General features: G+C 46.2%; 1 pseudogene; it reads left to right on the top strand.

Annotated features, from left to right (window-relative positions):
- Window positions 1-393: 393 nt before the first annotated feature.
- On the top strand, window positions 394-566 carry LOC117037359 (uncharacterized; annotated as a pseudogene).
- The last annotated feature ends 16,506 nt before the right edge of the window (window positions 567-17,072 follow it).

Here is a 17,072-nt window from a genome sequence, read left to right as displayed (position 1 = left end):
ATATTCCTTCACCATTACCATGCAGCCTTGATTGGTACAGCTATATAATAAGTTTTGAAATTGGGTAGTCTTATACCTCCCACTTTATTTTTTGTTTCAAAAATGGTTTTAACTATTCTAGTGCCTTTGCATTTCCATAAAAATTTTAGAATAAGCTTCTTTATCTAAAGTTGACTCAATTATCCTGGGATTCTGCAAAGAAATGTGGTAAACCTATATATCAATTTGGAGAAAATTAATATCTTCATTGCCTTGAGTCTTCCATTCCCTGAACACAGTATGTCTCTCCATTTGTTTAGAGTCTCTGATTTATATCATTAGTGTTTCGTAGTTTTCAACTTCTTTACATGTTTTGTTAGATTTACACCTAAGTATTTCAATTTTTTTTTTTTTATCACTTCTCGGCCTTTTGGCTAAGATCAAGTGTAGTATTTCATTTTTTAGTGAGATTGTAAATGATATTGTATTTTTTTTATTTTAATAGTCACATGATTATTGCCAGTGTATACACATACAATTGATTTTTGCACGCTATTCTTGTGTCCTATGGCCTTGCTAAACTCACTGATTAGTCTTAAGAGGTTTTCTTTTCTTCTTTTTGTTGGGGAGGAGTGGGGAGATTCTTTGGAATTTTCTACATAGATGATCATGTCATCTGCAAATAGGAACAATTTTACTTCTTCCTTTTCTATTTGTATGCCTTTTATTTGTTTTTCTTGCTTTATTGTGCTGGCTAGAAAGTCCAACACAATGTTATTTTAGAGTGGTAAAAGCAGACATCATTGCCTTGTTTTTGAACTTAGGGGTAAAGCATTCAGTCTTTCACCAATTAGTATAAGGTGAGTTGTATAGGGTTGTTGTAGCTGCTCTTTCTCAAATTGGGTACATTCCTTCTATCCCAGTTTTCTGAGAGTTTTTATCACAAACAGGTTGTTGAAATTCTTCAAGTTCTTTTTCTGTATTAACTGATATGATCATGTAATTTTTTTCTTTAGCCTGTTAATATGATGGATTACACTGATTGATTTTTTATTATTGAATCATCCTTGCAACCTTCAAATAAATTCCACTCCCTCTTGGTTTATAATTTTTTTATATGTATTACTAAATTCTATGTGCTAATATTTTGTTATAACTTTTGCACCTGTATTGATGATATATATTGGTCTGTAGTGTTCCTTTCTTGTAATTTTTAAAATTGGTATTGGGATATTGCTAACTTTATAAAATAATTTGGGGAGTCTTCCACTCTATTTCCAGGAAGAAGTTTATGTAGAATTGGTTTAAATGTTTGGTAGAATTCTCCAGTAAAACCATCTGGGCCTGGACATCTTTTTAGGGAGTTTTTAAATTGTAAAATCAATTTCCTTAATAGTTAAAAGGCTATTCAAATGATCTATTTCATGTGAGTTATAGGTAATAATTTTATGTTTTTCAACAATGTGATCCATTTCCTCCTCCAAGTTGTCAAATTCATGTGTGTAGAGTTGCTTGTAGTGTTCCATTGTTATCTTTTGACGCCTCTTGGGTCTGTTGATAAACCTGATTTTTTTTTTTTTTTTTTTTAAGAAAAGGTTTATTGGTTGAGAAGGTGCCAACCAAGAGGATGGGAGACATAGTGGCACCTCACATTCATCTTAAGAGAGTACAGGGTTCAGGCTTCTTTTATGTCAAGGGAAGAGGAAATGGGAGGGGCAAGTGGTGATTGATGATTGCAGACATCTGGGTGCCAGCAGGGGTCTGAGGAAGATTGTGCTTAGTTGACCCTAGTTGATGTGAGTCTGGTCCCTGCAAATATTTGATAAATAGTTCATACTTCCCTTATTTCCTCAGGAGAGCCACTTTCTGGTAAGGGGCTGTTTCTGTAAAACTTCAGCCACAAGCAGAATTCCTCTAACGAGCAGCATGTCTATGTGCAAGACTAAGCCGAAGCTGCTGAACACAGCAGGCTTGGAGCCAGAGAGGCCACTCATTCCACTCTGTTAGTTTCTCCCTTTTTGTTGTTCATTCCTCAATCTTGAGGGAATAGAGTATCAGGGTCCAGATTCGATGAAGAGGGAGGATTAGCTTTCAGATGGAATCAGATTTGTCTGCCCATTGTGCCCCTCTTCTTTGGCTCTTACAATCTTACAAGCCCCCCTCTTCCAGAACGATCCCTGAGCCTAAAGGAGGCATTCTGGGGGTTCAATTTAGACAAAGAATAAAGAGTAACTTTTGTTATGACCCCCAAGACCCAAACTATAATGAGGCAGCCACTGTACAAACACTTATAGCCCTGATTTAATTCCCGATATTGGTAATATGTGTCTTTTCTCTTTTGCCAGTCTTGCTAGAGGTTTATCAATTTTATTGATTTCTTTTTTCCAAAGGACCATCTCTTTGTTTCATTGATTTTTTTCTGTTGTTTCTATTTCCAATTTCATTGATTTCTGCTCTTATCTTTATTATTTCCTTATTGCTACTTGCTTTGCATTTATTTTCCTCTCTCCCTCCCACCACAGATTCTTATAGTGGGGGCTATATTACTGATTTGAGAGTTTTACTCTCTTCTAATGTATCTATTGGGTGCTATAAATATTTTTTCAGCACTGCTATAGCTGTCTTCCACAATTTTGATGTCTTGTATTTTCATTTTCACTCAGTTCAATGTATTATTTTATTTCTCTTGATACTTCCTCTTTAACCCGTGAATTATTTAGAAGTGTGTTTTTAGTTTCTACATATTTGGAGATTTTTCAGTTATATTTCTGTTACTGATTTCTAGTTTGATTTCCTTGTGGTTGGAGAACACATTCTGTATGATTTCAATTATTTTTAAATTGAGGTTTGTTTTAATGGCCCAGGGTATGGTCTATCTTGGTATGTGTTCCATGGGCACTTGAAAAGAATGTGTAGTATTTTTTTGGGTGAAGTGTTCTATAAGTGTCTTTTAGATCCTATTGGTTAATTGTGTTAGCATCTATTGATTGTCTTTTTTTCATTCAGCTTAGATTTTCTTGTTTTTGGGCATTATAAGAGATTTTCTATTGAAATCTGTATTTATAGATTGTAAGTCTCTGGTTCTTATTTAAACTTTCTCTTTTAGCTGGCTTAGGGGAGAAAGGGTCTCATTGTTGGCCAGTGAGGATGAAAGTCCTGGCCCCCTACTTGGCCTTCCCTGGTACCATCCCTGTGGGGATGTTGATATGTCTTGTTCTAGCCTTGAGAGGATGCAAGTCGAGGCTCCCACTTGGCCTTTCCTGGCATGACTGGGAGTGGGCCACACATTTTCCTGTGGCGTTTGGCTATAGTAGAGCAATTGTCCACATGGTTTCTGTCTTGCTAGTCTGCCTCTTTTCTGCTTTGCTTTGTTTTGTTTGTTTTTGGCTCGAGAAATCAGGATTTTATTGGGGCTTTTAAAAATCTGTACCCATTGGTGTTTCTGGGCTGCTGGCTTCTTCCGCTCCAAGTTTGGTGTATATAAGGCAAAAAACAAACAAACCCAGAAATCTCATCAATATGTCATTTCTCCAGTCCTGAGGTCCTTAGCTACTCCTCTTCACCTTTCAGTCTCCTTATATTTGTTTCATGTATAACGTCCAGAGTTTTTAGTTGTACTTAGAGGCAGCTTAAGTAAAAGGATGTCCACATCATCTTCCCAGAAGCAAAAAATCTAATGAAACACTTTTCATACATTTCTTTTCAGTCTTTTTGCTCTGCATTTTTTAAAACTTGAAAATTTTCCATAATACTATTCTGCTTTTTTAAACTTAGCATTATAATGTGAATATGATTTTAATGGTTGCAGAATATTCTATCCCATTGATATCATGTAATTTCTTGGCCATTTTGTCCTGAACCATTTAAATTATTCCCAGTATTTTATTTTGTGGTTCTTTTAGCTCTTCTCTTAATGAACATACAATTTGTTTCCATGGGCCTACTTCTGAAAGTAAGTACCACTCTCATTAACAGCTCTGTGTGTAAAATATTATTTCTTTATTTGGGATGGGTTTTTGTTTGTTTGTTTGTTTGTTTGTTTTTTTCAGGATAACTTCCTAGAAATGGGGTTGGAGTTAAAAGGGAAGAATATTGTACATTGTATATTTTTTAAAGCACAGCATGGAATGTGTTTATAAGAAACACCCATGAAGACTTACTTGCCTGTAGTATTTGGATTCAAAGGGGCCCAAACACCTTCACTCCCATTTCAGTTTGAGGCTGAGAAGATCACCAGCTTAACTGAAACGGAGGTGACCAGCATGGGGTCCCTCATCCACCTGCCAGTCAGGAATCACTTATTAGTGTTTGTGTCTTCGGCACGTCTCCTCCAAAGAATAATCATCACATCCTTTTTTACCCTGTACCATATTTCTTAGCTTTATTAAGATGTGTGTACTAGCAATAGAGCATTCATGTGTGCTGTGTTTAAAGTTTTTATAGCCTTCATAAGTCACCACAAAATAAGGGCTCAGCCTGTGCCATTCAAACCGGTAGCCACTTGCCATCTGTGGATATCTACATTAAAATGAACTAAAAAAAAAACACAACAGTTCAGGTTCTTAATTGCACTCATCACACTTCATGTGCTCAAGAGCCCCACCTGGCTAATAGCGATGGTGGGGTCACAGAACAGTGACCCCACAGACAGTGTGGGCCACAGAAATGTCCCATCATCGCAGAAAGCTCTATTGGACGGACGGTGCTGGCTAAACTATTCCTCGTTGAAATCAACTGTCACGGACGACCTTTTTTTCATCGTACCTTTCCACAAATCAATTCAGATTTAGAATGAAGTACAGCCTCTTACTCACAGAAGACATACAGGAGCAGCCCACCTGCAGAGGCCAGCAGTAATAGTAACCACCAATAGCGACGGGAGGCTTTACCAGGTGCCAGGCATTCCACTAAACACAGCTGCTTCCCCACAACTCCAAGTGGTGCCTACAATTTTAAACATACCGAGAAATTCCAGGGAAGAAAATTTTCTCCCATTCGTTGTAAATAATTTATTGGGAAGAAATGCTTTAATATGCTGCCCAGGGTAGAGAGTGAGACTCCAAGATCATGCCCAAGGAATAAAAGGCACTCATCAAATTACTCTATAATAATTTGCTTTTCTGCAGGGGAGCGCTCAGAGGGTAGAAAAGGGCAGCATCAGGAGGGTGTAAGCATACGTGGAGCTGTTCAACCCCTTTAGAAAGCCTCGTGTGATGTAGGAAGGACCCCCCCCCCCCCCGCCATGCAGCCTTGGAGCAGCAGTGTGAGGAGAAAGGGGAGGCAATGTGGCCCAGTGTCTCCCAGAAAGAAACCCGAAAGACAGACGTCCGCTCAATGCTGGAGGCTCCCTCTCGCTGGCTGTGAGCACTTGCTCGAGCCTCAGTATTCTGACCTGCAGTATGGGGACAATACAACCTAACCTGGACATTTGTTTGAAGCCAGCAGTGGAAAAGGGACAGGGGTGCTTATCAATGCCACCTCCCAGGTTACCCTGTGCCGCATGCCTCCATGACCTGACTGAGAAGGGCACCAACAGAGCCAACGAGGTGGTGCTTCCACTCCACGGCCAACTAGTACAAACTACACAGTCCTGAGGACGGGCTTGTCTGTGTTCCTCCAAGAAGCCACCCCAAGTGGGGCTTCCCACCAACCTCGATAAGTCTGGGGCTGGTGGCGCACCCAGGACTGCTGAGAGAGGAGACAGGATGAAGTCAGCCCTTTGGGGGCTCCTAGGATCTTGCTCCCAGGCCCCTGAGCAGAGGAGATAATGGAAACTTGTAGTCCCGTGAAATGCTTGATGCAGCCAGGAAGCGGCAAGGCGTGTCTTTGCAATTCCGTACACCACAGAGCGGGAGGCCCCAGCGTGGCCTGAAATATTGAGCTTTAAACCTGTCACAGTAAATAGTCAGGAATTAATACACCAACTCCCGACTCTGGTAGTGCAATTTGCCATCTAAATTGTTACCTTCTGCAGACGGGTACATAAACAAAATGAGCAGGTCTCAAGGACTTTTCAGCAGCCTTAGCGCTCACAGGTAACTGGTTCTTCCCCAAGAAAAGGGAAGGAAAGTAGAAGGGAAGGGAGTCGGCATTTCACAGATGCCTGCCGAGGCCAAGGAAAGAGCCAGGCGCTTAGCAGGTACTGCCTCTTTAATCTTTACAGCTGCCCTGTGAAGGAGGAACTACCATCCCATTGTGCCAGCGAGGACAGTGAAGGTCAGAGTCATTTGCTCAAGGTCACCCTCAAAGCTGGTGAGTTACGGAGTCACTCTAAGCTTTGGTGGTTCTGGCCCCACTTGCACGTTCCTCTACTGAGTCAGGCCTCAAAACAGCTGCAGGGGAGTGGAGTCAACCTGAGGCCTATAACTGTGGAGTAGTGAGTGGGATCTTCGACAGAGCTCTGCCCAGCGCCCAGGGACATCCTTTCCCCGTTCCTGTGCACCCTGTCCCTAGCCACTGGTTCCCTTTGCTTCTAAGGCCATACCTGCCTGGCCCCTGTAGCACTGTACTCACAAGAGCAAACGCTAAAGTTTCTGACCTCCCAGGTGGCCCTCAGCCAAGGACCGGGACTATGAAAATCCAGCTCCATGGCCTGGAGTCAGGACAGACTCTGAGGTGTGGAACCTCCAGAGCACCCTATGGGGTCCCACAGAGGCTGAGACTGCCTGAGCCCACAGCCTGGCCTGGCTCCCATCCTGCCCTGCTCCCCAACCCCTTCCTTGGTTCTTCTGGAAGCAGCTTCCTAATAAATCGTTTTCCCGTGCATCCCTGTCTCAGGCTCTGCTTCTGAGAAATCCACCCTAAGACAGAGCACGTCCTCACAGAAGGCAGCTGCCTTGTGTCTGGGACAGAGCTGACTGAAGAACTCAGGTCTCTTCTCCTTCATTAATAATTACTTCAGGCCGATACGTCTCTTTCAGTGTCCACCAACGTGCCTGACACGTGAATCTTTGCTCTCGATGAGTGCAAACGGAGCATGGGGTCAAAAATGTGCATGTTTTGATGTACAATGAGTCAAAATTTGAACCAAAATCCAAAAGTCCAGATTTTTAAAACCTCACCCCAAAAAGTTGTCCACTCTCCCCAAAGGAATCTTAATATCACTGGCACGTCCCATTCAACCAGCTTGGGGTACAAGCCAGTCATATCTCTTCTGTGTTTCAATCACTCAACTCCCACCTTCCCACCTCGTCTGGAAGAAAATCCCTCCTTTGGACCTTCTCTGTCTCCATCTCCCCATACCTCTGGGCCTTCCTCAGACGGATGAGGTCAATCCTTCTTTGAAATGTCTTGTGGAGAAAGAGCCAGGGTCTGCTCAGCCTACTCCTACTGCTGCTTCTGTGACTGTCACATGCTGTCTCCATGGAAAACTGGTCCCGCAGAGTTGGATGGATGCCCCTCCATGGGGATCAGAGCCACACAGGCTGCAGCCCATCTCCAGGGGTGCTGTTCTCACACACAGCCATGCAAACATGTAGTGTGCAACGTATACAACTCTGCACAGCGGCCTCACTTGTGCAAGGCTCCGCACATCCTGTGGTGCCGCAAATGGGCCCCGGGTGACAGTTGTTTTGATCCGAATTCACACACTCAGCCAGTCCCAGGTGTATAGTTAGAGGAACATCCAGCCCCAGCCCCCCTCCCTACCCTCCCCTGCTCCCCCACTCCTTGTGCCCACACACACCAGCCTCTAGACTCTGCTGGTGAGCCTGCGTCAACAGCTCGGGCCTCCCTTCCTCCTAGGTGAGCTCACCTTTAGGCCCCTTGGTGTCCTCTGGCCAAGGGACCTCTGTCAGGATGACCCAAGGTACCACAGAGGCCCTGAGGTCTGTGAACATCGGCAGCTTGGGGCACAATCAGGAAACTGTCCTCTCCTGTCCAGGCACTCAACTCCTACCTTCCCCGCCTCCTCACAGGAAGCCGGCTATGTACTGGATCGTCTCGTCCTCAAAACTCAGACGTTGAAATCCTAATCCCCAGGACCTCAGAATGTGACCCTTTGGGGGACAGGGCCTTCAAAGAGGTAGTTAAGGTAAAATGGGGTCATGGGGTGGGTCTCCCCCGAGTATGCCTGGGGTCCTTATAAGAAGAGGCTATTAGAACACAGACATGCAGAGAAGCAAGACCACGTGAGCCCACAAGGAGAAGAGAGCCATCTAGAAGGACAGAGGCCTCAGAAGAAAGCAAACCTGCTGACACCTTGATCTCGGACTTTTAGCCTCCAGACCTGTGGGAAGATAAGTTTCTGTTGTTGAAGCCACCCCATCTGTGGTACTTGGTTGTGGCAGCCCTAGGAAATGAATTAAATTCTTTGCAAACTTTTCTACCATTTTCCCTCCTGCCAGCTCTGCCTCTCAAGGGGTGGTGGGAAGAACCAGCCTTGTTCAGACACAAAGGGTGTCTGCCCTTCCCCCAGGACAGCAGTGCCTCCTCATCTTACATTGTTCACCATGAAGAGGAACCATTCTCAGGTTCCCGGTGGCTTCCTGCATCCCCCAGCCAGGGAAGGTCTGGCAACTTCTTCCACTACAACGTTTCATTACCGTAATCAAAGCTCCTCGCTATCCCTAGCTCCAACAACCCACTCCACAGCTCGGGTCTGAGAGCTTTTGTTCTTGCCTTGCAAGCGTTGGCCCTTGGTAATGACACCACTTACTTCTCTATTTCACCTTCCAGTTCTGGGGTGGGAATCTACTGACTGTTTTTTCCAAAAAAAATGTTAGCTGCCTGGAAGGAAGTCACTGCTCTCACACATGGAAAAGTAATATGAATATTATTCTCCCTCACGTGCAGATCTGTCTTGAATGCCTAAGGGACTTCCCCCAGAGAGATCCAAAGCAACACCAGCCCCCAGAGATGGGGAGTCACTGCTAATTTGCTTCCCTGGGTCACAGAGAAATGGAAGGAGGTGGCATAGGGACAGGGAGGCTGGCATTTTCTCTCCATGCACAGGGCTGCAGTACGCTTTACATTTCCCAAAGGCCATAATTATTTCCTGGAGAAGGAATTCAAATGACCTAGATAGTTAATTCAGTGAGATTGGCCTAAAAAGTATTTACCTAAAAGGCAGTTTTGTTGAAAAGAACATCACAACATAATCAGGGCTTGCTCTCATTGCCTGAAACATGCAGGTGCCAGATCCAAGGCTGAAGCCTAATTTAATTAGAGAGAGCCGAAGGTGGGAGTTTCGGAGAGAGACAGAGAGAGAGAGAGAGAGAGTTTTCTCATTAGCTATTCAATGCAATGACCAGAGCAGGGCTCTCCATGAGCCCCCTTGGGTCCTAGGAATTCCTTCTGTGTGAAAAAAAGTGGAAATACAGGAGAAGTTAATCTTTGGCCACCTCCATCTCCCTTTCCATGTCCATCTCTGACCAGCTAGGACCACCTTTCTCTTCTTCCAAAGCCCCAGATTCTCCCTATCTCCCACCCCCATCCCACACCCCCATGACTGAGCCTCAATTCCACAGTGAGTCCTATCCCTTATATGGGGACCACATAGGGTAGGAGCTCAACTCTCTGCGTGACCCTGGGCATGTCAGTCAACTCATCTGATACACTCGATATCAGCTTAGTTTGAAGGGATAAAACCAAAGGAGGCCTGGCAATGTGGGGAAAAAAAGACCAGTGGGAGTAAAGAGGGGGGCAGAGACCATGAGGGGGCACACCTGAGTATTTGGTGCTGTTTAGAGGAGAGTCAGAGTTGTCCAGCCTCCTCTGATGCCGAGAGTGCCAAATCACGGCGAGTAAAGCCTGTGTCTGCACCTTCCCTCACATCAAAGCATTAAAAGCATCACTCAGGGGTCAACAAGACCCCGGGATTCCTGTGTGTCAGTCTGGTCTTCCAGTCAGAACATAAGCCCCTTGTCTCACACAGGGCATCTCTGTGTGTTCACAGACCTGGGCACAGCGCAGACAGACCCTCAATAAATATTTGCAGATTGTCTGCGGGAGTGAGGCCTGACTTAGGCCAACTGCCTCAGGACCTTCTGCCACCTCTCAGCCTGCAGCCATCTTTAAGTCCTTGACACCACAGAAGGAATTTGTCTTCTACCAACTGTGGGCAAAAGAAACTGTTCCTTGGTACTCCAAGGGGATAAAAAGCCAAGGTGTGTCTCCGGAAGCCTGCAAGGCCACGTCTAGAGGCCCTGTGTAAATATCACCGACTTGGCTCTTCTGGTGACATAGGGAAGGGTCGGGTGAAAGCTGACTTTCCTTGCTGGTTGGGCCATTGTCACTTGGGATGTTCGCAGCAGGACCCACAGGAGAAAGAACGGATGCGAGGGCAGGAAATCCCAGCCGAGCCCCACACTCTGCAATGACGTGGTACCCTGGCCACGCCCGGCCACCCGGCAGCTCCCGTGGGGAAACAACTTCCTTTTGTGGTCTGACCCTGGCTGGCTGCCAGGGCTCCAACAAGAGCCTTGTGATGTGCACATTTGAAATGTGTTGGTGGCGCAGAATGGCATGTCTAACTCGTGTTTAATGCCCGTCAGCGTTTACGTCTCTTTCCCACGCCCACGGAAGCAGACTGGCTGCATGTGGGGAGCTGTGGAGTCCAGCCGTCTCCGTGCCCGACTGCGTGTCTGGGCCTCTCTCAGGCCACACTTCCTTTTACACTCAACCTGCCCTCTGTCAGGCCACGGGTGTAGTTCTCTCGGAAGAGGACAAAGAGAAGGCAAAGGGAGCTATACTTGATATCAGCTGCTGGACATGCGTTATGTCGTTTTGAATCTTCACGACACTGTTGTGAGGTGTTATAGCCCCCATTTTGCAGGTGGGGAAACTGAGGTTCAGAGAGGTTAAATCTTTTGCTCAGGGTAGCACAGCTGGAACATGGAGGAGCAGGGACTCATCTCCAGCCTGTCCCCTCCAGCCATCAGACTTTGCCCAGACACGCTACCCTGTCCCTTACAAGCATCATTCTCCCCAGGATCTTTCTCCTTAAGGACAGAGGTGGCAGCAGCCTCACTCCTCGTTTCTACGGCCTACACCGGCCTCACAGATGACCACTGGCAACCAGAGCCTGAGAAGAACCAAGATAGGCCAGGTCAGCTCACTGCAAGCTCATGGTTTGCTTCAGGGGCGTTTGACTTTATTGGGGTTGTTAATTCTCGAAGTACAGAAGTTATTATGCTCATTCCTTTTCAACTATTTTTGTTTTGTTTTTCTGTTGTTTATTAATTAAGGCGGCTCCCGCCTGACAGTCTTTGTAGAGACACATTTTGGCTCCAGCAAATTCCCTGGGTGGTCTCCAGGAAACCCAGACAAGAATAGTATGTAATGCTTTATACTGTGGTGACACAGCCTTTTACATTCCCCCCAATTCGCATGAGCTGGGAAGAAATGGCTCCAACCACAGTGCCGCTGTCTTGGGCTACGTTCCCCCAGAAGATTAGAACTCGGTGGCATTTGGTTTACCTGAGGGGTGATCTCAGAAAGCTCCAGTAGGACGGCAGGGAAAGTGAGACAGGGAAGGAAGGAAAGACAATACAGGGAGTGTGAATGAGCAGGTCCCCTCTGTGGGCACCTGGGATCTTTGGGAAATTGTGTAGGACACACCTCAGAGTTGTGCCACACAAGGAACGAGGAAGCTGGGACATTTATCCACCAGGCATTGGTTGAGGACGGCTCCCAGACAGGCCAAACACTCCTGTGGTTCAAGTCCTCAAGCAGAGAGACACACAGACCTGAGATCAGAGTCTGGCAGCAGGTTTGGGAATGGTGAGCGCCCAGGAGTCACAGGCACGGTGCCCCCCAACAGTGGTGCTCTGCCAGATCCCCGGAATGCAGGAGAGAGCTCTCACCCCCTTTCCACCCTTCCTCCTTGTGAGTTTAGATTTGGAAGACACTACAGCAAGAACTCTGGGTCACCTTGTCTGTCCGCATGCGTACCACCTCAGGGCTGGGAAAAAGGAATCAGGGGCCACTGCCCAGTTCAGGGAAGTCTGAGGGGAAGCCGTTTCCAGAGAGGAAAGAGGGTGGCTGCAGAGATCCCGCAACCCCCTGGGCAGAAAAGCTAAGGCAGCTGTGACCACTTGCCAAGGTGGAAGACTGCTGTGAAGGCCTTCAGTCACCACAGGATATGCACAGTCTTTCAGGGAGTTGTCCATCAGAAGCAAGGATGACCACAAAACAAAATCACTCTTGGCTCCTCTTGTAAACACAGGAAGGGCTGGGGCATAGGAAGAATGGAACCTCCAGCCTGGGGGAGGGTGCTCTGCCCATGTCTTCTCATTACTCAGTAATAAACCCATTGCCTCCTTCTCTTCCGGTTCCCTCTGACTCTGTGACTGTCCAGCTTCTCTCTGCTTCTCCCATGGTCTTCTGTCCGCATTTAGTTTCTTTTCCTCCCGTACCCCTTCTCCCCATCTCTCCTCTGTATCTCTCTAAGCTATTGGGTGTGTGAAGTATCCATCGCTACCTCCCATCTCAGTCTTCTCTCTTCATTTGTCCTCCCCTCGCTCCCTTTCCCTGGGCTCCCCTAGGCTCCTTCTCTGTCCTCCATTAGAGACATGTGCACACCTCTTGGAAATCTTGGAAGTGTCAGTGATGGGAGCTGCATCAATAGCCAGGAGAAGGGTACAGGGCATATGTATCCAGGCAGCGTGCGGCCTGCCCAGGCAGCAGACCAAGGCCTGACAGGCTCCTCCATTGCCAAGGGCTGCTCCCACTGTCCGTCACCAGCAGCCTTCCATTCACCCGCCTCCTTTTCAGCCATGATCAACATTTCAAAAGCGAACACACAAGGCCTACAGTTGGTTCCTATAATTCACCAAGGGCTGCGCCTGCCGCTGGAGACAAGCCGCATTCTTCTCTCTGAGTGAGCTATTTTTAAGAATAGCTCCCCCCACCCTCGTTTCCAGTTCCCATTTCAGCCCAAGCGCTGAATTAGATTCTTTCTTCATTTTGTAGGCTCCCTTTCTCTGTTATTATATAAAACCATTTCAGCCCTTAAGGAGTTGGCATCTGACATCCACCGCTTCTGAATCCTCAGAACAGAGAAGGGAAGGAATAAACAGAAGGGAGGGAAAGAAATGTTCTGTTTCCGCTCCAGCAACATGAATCGTGGGAGAGTTAAATAGCAACAAAGTATTTGGTGTTAATCTTTAATATTCCCAGGAACTTGTCACCTCCTTCTTCAATCCCAGAGCTGCCTTTCTCCAAGTGTTTCTGGCGCCTCTCACAAGACATCACACTTCCTATTATGCTCTAAAAAAGTACCCACCTGAGGGGAGTTCTTAGTGATTAGACTGAAAAAAAAAAAAAAGGCCAAGGTGCTCATTGCTATTTACAAGGAAATGACTGAAAGGATGAGCCATGGATTTCTTTGCTGTCAGTCTTGCCTGTTTGCAGTAGACCCTGCCTAAGCTCATCCTCTGATGTGATCTCTCCCTTCCTGGGGCTTCAGAGCCAGAGGGTTGGTGTTTGACAAATTTGAAGGTTTGAAATTTGAAGGTGGCACCAGAAAGTGCAGTGGAGAGCGGCTGGCTGCCAGCCACCCTGGCTGATGTGCCCCTACTGACAACCACTCATTCCCACCCTAGAAGCAGGGAGCCAGGGTATAAATGCAAATGACAAGATTCTTTCTCTAAACTACACATGTGGTGTGTCGTCTTCATGGAGATTTGTCCAGAGGCGGACCTTGAGACCAGGATTTCAGTGCAGGCAGTTTATTTGGGAAGGGATCCCAGGTAACAGCTGTCAAGAAGTGAGATGAGAGCAGGTAACCAATAAAGGGTGTGTTATCAAGCATGTCACCGCTGTGGGCACCTGGGGCTTAAATACACCTGGGCAACTCTGAGAGACAGTGAAGAACCCACACCTGAGAGTTATTATACCCGAAGGGTGCGGGAGCTGGAGTATTTGTCTACCGACTCCTGCCAGTCCTTGGCTGAGGGCTGCTGGAAGGAGGGCGTTAATTCTCCAGCACTCTGAGCTTGTGTACACCGGCTGCAGAGGACACCTCCTGCCAGGAGAGGAAGGTGCTGACTCTTGGAAACCCATTGCAAAGGTAAGGTAGAGGGAATATGGGCAAGGTACCCACAGCAAATATCAGTGACCCTTATCATTTGTGTTCAGCGTTCTCGCTTCAAAATAAAGAGTGGGCATCTATTAGGTTGGGGCAAAAGTAATTGCAGTTTTTGCAATTGTTTTTAACCTTTTAAACCGCAATTACTTTTGCACCAACCTAATAAATTTCACAGATAAAACCTGCCCTTACTACACCACAGCTCTTCCTGTTGGGTTTCTCCTGGGTTTCCAGGTATCAAGCCCCATGGGGTCCAGAAGTCTCTGCCCCAACACCGTAGTCATAAAGATTTTTATAGAGGCAGGGTCTCTCCTCATTTTACAGAAGGAGCTGCCTGGATAGAAAGCCCCATTCTCACCCCAGATTGCCTACAGGACTTCCTGGAGCTGAGGAGTCCTTTCTCCTTTCCTCCAGCACCTGTGGAACTAGAATTGTATCCAAGCAAAGCAGAGCATTACAAAGGAAGTAGATCAGTTACTTCCTCCCTGCCTCCCTGCCAGTTCACCTCTCTCGTTGGACTCTCTTCCCAAAACACACAGCTTTGGTAGACACACTTATTATTATGTGATATGTTTGCTGACACACTCTCTCCTTCCTGGCTCCATGAGGACGAACGTTGGGTCTTTTCCAGAACTGTAGCGCTGGGACCTGAAATTTGGCAGATACTCAATCAGCTTTTCTTAAATGAATGAACGAATCCCATTGATGCCTAATTTAGAAATTCTTTTCGTACCCCATTACCGATAGGATCAAGTCCAAATCCCTTACTATGATTTTCCAAGGCCCTTTTCAGTTTCTACACTGATTTCCCACCCAAGATTCATGCCTTGCCATTCTTCTATTGACAATTTGGCCAAAATGTCACCATTTCACTCCTTTGGGCTTTGCATGTACTATTTCCTCTGCCTGGAATACTCTTCCCCTTTCTCTACCTGTTAAAGGGTAGAGAAATAACACTCATAACCCTTTAGGAGCCCCCCTCAAATGTCCCCTGTTCCGTGATGTCATCTCCAACTCCTCTAAGCAATAGAAGATGATCAAATAGGCAGACCCAGCACACATTTGGGGCACCAGAAGAGACAACCAACAGCTCTTTTTAAACAATTTTGCCATTTACAAAAAATGAAGACAGCTAACTAGCCAATGTGGGAAAACTCTAAACTGGTTTGGCCTTCCTTACGCATTTGAGTTTTGTTTTTGTTTGTTTTTAACTAATCAAGCTTGGAGAACAAGGCACCATAAACCTTTCCGAGCTGACAGCCCCTGGAGCCCTTAGTATCGCTCTACTTCCAGCCACTGAAACCGGTCATCCATTTATTCTCTCATTCAGTACCCGGTGTGAGGCGTGGCCTGGCAGATGCAGACCCTCGCCTGACTCGGGCCACATACTCTGGAGGAAGTGAGCAGAGTATTACAGCTCATTCAGGTGCTATGAGGTTCCTGACCTTCTGCAAGGGCCTGCTCTAGCAAAATAAATAGTGACAATCACGGATCATCACCGAAAACGTAAAGTAAATAACCGAAAGTCCACACTGACGTAAGTATTTGAATAAATACATAAATAAATGAATAAATAAATAGCAGAGAAAGGACAGCTCTTCCTTACAGTAGAATTCTAATTAATAAGTGCACACGGAGTGATGGAAATAGAAGGTTGCCATTTGTCAACCACCACGTTCGTCATGGTGGCAGGCAACAGTCAAATGCTGATGCTAAAATTAGTGGACAGATGCACGCTGAGGGACAGGATATTTGCCGGTGCCCCCTTTAACTAAGTGATCAAAGCCAACATCACCAATGACAAGACAAGCTGACATCAAGCCCCTCCTGACACGATGCACCAGGAAGGGTAATACGGCTGCCAAAAATGTGTGACTTCGCTCTAATCACGAGAAGGCATCATATAAATGCATATTAAGAAACATTCTACAAAATGACTGGCTAGCGTCCTTCAAAAGTACCAGGGTCGTAAAAGGCAAAAAAAGACGAGGCAGTGTCCCAGGTTACAGGAGGCTTGAGAGACAGGACAGCTAACTGCATGTGGGCTCCTGGATGGAAGAAGGACATTAGTGGGACAATTGGCAAAAAGATGAATAAAGTGTGTAGCCTGGCTAATAGGGTTACAGCAACGTGAATTCCTTGGTTTTGATCATGAAGGGAAGCAGAGTGACGAGTGTGCAGGAGCTACGTGTACTATTTGGGCAACTTTTTTTCCAAGTCTGAAATTATTTCAAAACAATAAGTCAAAAATAAATGGGGAGGGGGAAGCCTGCTCTGTTTCCCCACCTCACATTACCACAGACCCTGAGGAATTGTTTTTGGAATATTTGTTTTTCCTATTTCCATCCCCACAAGCCTGTGAGCCTCTCCAGGGACTGCCTAATTCACTCTGGGATCCCTGTGGAGCTGGAACACTGTTTCGTAGCATCCCCACCTCCAACATCCACTTCTTGCATTATGGGGAGCATTGCTTAGAGGTGGAAAGAAAGCTGTAGAGAAAATTCTGGACTTAGAGAACAGTGCTGCTGAAATATCACCACGCCTTTTATTAAGAGAAGAGGCAATACAGAGGTAGTCTGATAGGCAGGGGGTTTGCAGAACTGTCCCCAATGCTCCACCCTTCTCCTATCCACGTACCTTTGCACGATAACTTTCCAGGTACCTTCTATCCTCTCCCCTTGAATCAGGGCTGGCCTTGTACTTGCTCTGACCAACAGGCAGCAGAAGTGACATTGCGCTAATTTTGAGCCTGAACAAAAGAGGCCTGGCATGTTTGTGCAGGGATTCTCCTGGATCCCTGCCCACCCAGTGGGGAGGAAACCTGAGCTAGCGGGAGAAGATGAGCAGGTACATGATGTAGACACATGCCAACGACCAGACAACCAACAGGTATGTGAATGAAACAATCCTTGACCAGTGGACTTGCCAAGCACAGACTCATCAGTGAGCCCGACGACGACCAGAAGAACCATCCAACTGAGTCCAGCCCTACCTACTAACTCAGAGCGCCATCAGCCAAATAAACGGTTATTCTTTTAAACCACCAAGTCTTGGCATTGTGCAT

The sequence above is a fragment of the Rhinolophus ferrumequinum genome, chromosome 17 (genome assembly GCF_004115265.2).
Source record: "Rhinolophus ferrumequinum isolate MPI-CBG mRhiFer1 chromosome 17, mRhiFer1_v1.p, whole genome shotgun sequence".
Lineage (NCBI taxonomy): Eukaryota > Metazoa > Chordata > Mammalia > Chiroptera > Rhinolophidae > Rhinolophus > Rhinolophus ferrumequinum.
The sequence above is the reverse complement of the archived record's forward strand: the minus strand, read 5'-3'. Positions and strand labels throughout refer to the sequence as shown.